Source organism: Pinus tabuliformis, chromosome 5_2, assembly GCF_031772625.1.
Source record: "Pinus tabuliformis cultivar Carrire ecotype Pingquan chromosome 5_2, CPIR1, whole genome shotgun sequence".
Classification (NCBI taxonomy): Eukaryota; Viridiplantae; Streptophyta; class Pinopsida; order Pinales; family Pinaceae; genus Pinus; species Pinus tabuliformis.
The window spans coordinates 1003882947-1003887039 of record NC_142306.1 but is presented as its reverse complement, the minus strand read 5'-3'; positions in this window follow the sequence as shown (position 1 = coordinate 1003887039).

Below are 4093 nucleotides of genomic sequence, written 5' to 3'. Positions count from 1 at the left end.
CTCTGCATGTCACTAGGCTCTGCTTGTATCTCTTGTAGCAACTTAATCACAGGGATTCCTAAGGAGGATGGGAACATATCCTCCAGGCCATATAACAAATCATATGGGCTTGTTCCAATGGATCTTTTGGTGGTCAATCTGTCTGACCATAGTGCATTTACAAGCTTCTTATTCCAATTCTTTTTGTTCTCCTCCAAGACCTTTTTGATGATGTTGATGAGGCTTTTGTTGGATGACTCAGCTAGGCCATTACCTTGAGGGTAATAGGTTGTGGCATGGCCGAAGGTAATGTGGTATTTGTGGAAAAAGTTGATCTTTCTTTTGGATTTGAAAGCAGCAACATTGTCTGTAATAATTTTTTCTGGACAACCTAATCTAGACAAGATGTTGGTTTCTAAGAATTGCATGATGATCGAGTCATTGGCTTGCCTACAAGGGATGGCTTCTATCCATTTGGTAAAATAGTCTGTGGCAGTCAAAATCCACGTGTGTTGGCCAGAGGATGAAGGGTGGATTTCACTAATGAAGTCTAAACCCCATTGTTGGAATGGTCTTTCAGTTGAAATAGTTTTGAGGGGTAAAGGTAACAGCTTTCTCTTGCCTTCAAAGAGCTGGCATTTGTGGCATGAAACTACAAATTTTTTCGCATCAGTAAACAGGGATGGCCAATAAAATCCAGCCCTTAGGATTTTATCAGTTGTTGATTTCCAATACAAGTGCCCACCACAATCTCCTGCATGAAATTCCTTGAGCACTTTGTCAGTTTCATCCAATGTTAGGCAATTAAGCAAAATACCTTCATGATTTTTCCAAAATAAAACATTGTCTTTAATACAAAACTTTGATGCTTTCATTTTCAAGAATCTCTTTTTAGTCCTGGACAACCCTGGAGGAGATTGTCGGTTTAACAATACAAAACATACGTCAACATACCAAGGTGATTGTAAAAAGGCTTGATTGATCTGTGGAGTCGCCATCTCCTGTTCGTTGTCCAGTTCATTGATGTCAAGGGCTTGAAAATTGGTTTCAGTCATTAGTTTGGCTAACCCTTATCCTTTTATGAGTTTTGTAGGCTTGATTTCAATGTCATATTCTAAGATGTTGGCTATCCATTTGCCCCTTTTACCTTCAATCCCTTCTTGAGTTAAAATATCCTTAACCACAGCATTTGGAACATAGGCTATCACATGTGAGTACAAGATGTAAACTCTGAAATCCTTGATGGCTTTTACGAGGGCATAAGCTTGCTTTTCCATGATCTGGTATTTCAAGGGAGCATCTCTAAGGGATTTGCTGAAAAAGGCAATGGGCTTTTCACACCCTTGATCATCTTTTTGCAATAGGACAGCAGCAATAGTATGCTCAGATGCAAAGGAAAAGATCATGAAATCTCTATCAAACTTGGGACTTGTGAGGACTGGTGTTTTTGTCAAAGCTGTTTTGATGTCCTCAAAGGCTTGTTTAGCTTCCATGGTCCATTTGACTTTAGAATCTTTCTTCAGCATGTTGTTCAACAGTCTTATTAGCTCAGCTAAATTGGGAATGAACCTTCTTAGGAAATTGATCTTTCCTAGAAAAGCTTGCAGTTCTTTGATGTTTCTTGGATGAGGCACTTGAAGGATAGCTTGAATTCTATCCAGATATATCTTAATGCCATCTTTTGAGATTATGTGACCTAGGAGTTTGCCTTCTTCTAGGCCAAACATTGATTTCTTTGGGTTCAATGATATGCCATATTTTCTGCAAATTAGGAACACTTGCCTTAAATGTTCTAAATGTTCTTGGTTTGATTTTGAAAAAGCAGTGAGATCATCAAGGTATATGACTAAGAAATCATGGATCTATTTGGCAAAGGCTATATCCATTGCTCTTTGAAATGTGGCCCCTGCATTTTTGAGTCCAAAAGGTCTATTTGAGAGGTTGCATCAGACTCTGGGCAGAAAATTATCCTTTAGTTCAATTACTTCAGACTCTGCCTCAGTTATTTCATCAAGGTCTATTTGCTTCAGCTCTTGTACATTCTTGTCATCAAAAGTTGTTGGGTGCAAAATCAGATTTGTTGTTTCAGCTGATATGTTTTGTTCAATTTTGTCTAGATGTTGTTGGTCATCCATGGTGCTTGTATCAATGTTTATACTTGAGAATTCCTCCTTCAAAGTTAGGAAATTATTTATCTGTGTATCATTCTCAAAGACTTGCCAATTTTTGACATTGTCTGGGACAGCAGGTCTGTGTTTGATTTCAGTGGTGAAGTGGTGGTTGGGTTCAAAAGGTAGCTTGCAAGTGCTGGCAAAAGTTTCCAAGCTATGTGCATGTAAATTGTGCTTTCTAGAAATTTTGGTGAGCTGAGATTCTGAAAAGGTGATAAGTATTTCAATGGCTACCCCTCTGTAAGCTTTCAACCTAAGATCATTTGTAACAAAGTTTCCCTTCATCTGCTGTATAATCAAATCTGAATCCCCTAGAATTGAAACCTTGGTTGCCCCTAGACCTCTGATCAGTTTGAGTCCTAACAACAGGGCTTCATACTCGACCATATTGTTTGTGCATCTGAAATTTAATCTATATTCATGACCTTCAACATGGTCATTTTGCATGTTGTGTATTCAAACCCCTGCCCCTGCTCCTAATTTGTTGACAGAGCCATCAAACTCTAAGTACCATAAGATTTCTTGGTTGTGACTAGCTTTAAGAGTTTTAGAAGCTTGTTCGGTGGGTAGGTTTGGCTCTTGCAGTTCATATGGTATATCATTTCCATTTGGAACATCAATCATATCAACAAATTTCTTACCTTGGGCACTATATTGTTCTTCTATGCTTTGTGTTTGTGCTGCTTCTAGTAGTTTGACATCAGTTTTGGGACACATCCCAGCATTATATAAGATGAATGAATCCATATCGGAATGCATAGAATAGATGGGGAAGTTTTGGGGTTTTTCTTGACTACTAACCACATATTTCATTAGTGTTTCTCGGTATAATCTCTTTGGCTGTCCAAAGACTGAAATAGTGGCATAGGACATGTCTAGTTGCAAAGATCCTTGGAGTTTCGCACCCCAAGATCTGGATAAAAGCATACCATACTTAGGTGGAATATCAGCTACCACCACATCCATCAAGATTGTTTTAGCTGGATATTGGACTAAAGATACACAAAGGTCTTTGATTAGGCCTAGACACCTGACCTGGCTGGAATCAAATGAGAACAAGTCTTTGTAGGGCCTTGTGATGTCTAGATCCAGTCTTTCCATCACAGATTTTGGCATTAGGTTATGGGAAGCTCCTGAATCAAACATAGCATTATGCAGCACTTTGTCATGAATGTTTAAGCTCACATAGAATGGAGGAACCCCTCCATCTACTGTTTTACCATTGACTTCAGGACCAAAAATCAATTCTGGTTGATCATCTAAAACATTGACTGCATCCCTATTCTCTGGTATTTGTAGCGACCTATTGATTTGTTGTCTGTACACTTCATGTTTAGCTAATTCAGAGAGAGGAACAACTATCTTCAGCTTACCTATTTCTATTTCTAAGTTGAAAGGTTTTTCTATCTGCATTTTTGTATTATGGACAGCAGACTTTTCTTTCTCAGCTGGATTTTCAGTGATCTCCTCTTGATTATGAGTGCTGTTTTGGGGTACATCTGATTTGAAATTACTTTCAGGAGGGTGATTCAAATTTTCTTTTGCTGAATGGGAGAGGTATGGCTGATTTTTTAAAGACTGTGAGTCTGATATATCTTCCACAGTGACTTCCTTTGGGTCTAGGTCCGTTTTAGTGGAGGGTTCTGTCAGGATAGCTTTATCTTTTGTTTTCTTCGGCCGCTTGGAATCCTTGAGTTTGATAGGTTCAGGCACATCTATGGTTCTGCTTCTTAATTTGTACTGTTTATGAACCTCATAGACTGCTGCATCATAGCCTTCCCTAAAATCAAATGACTCTCCTGATTTAGTTTGAAATTGATTGATATTATGAGCTTCTTGGTCATCTTGTGTTAGGAAAATTTGTTGGTCATTGCTTAACCCCATTAGGTTGATTTGGGTGTCCTCTATTGGTTCGCTGGATGTTGAGGCTTCGGCATAGTTCT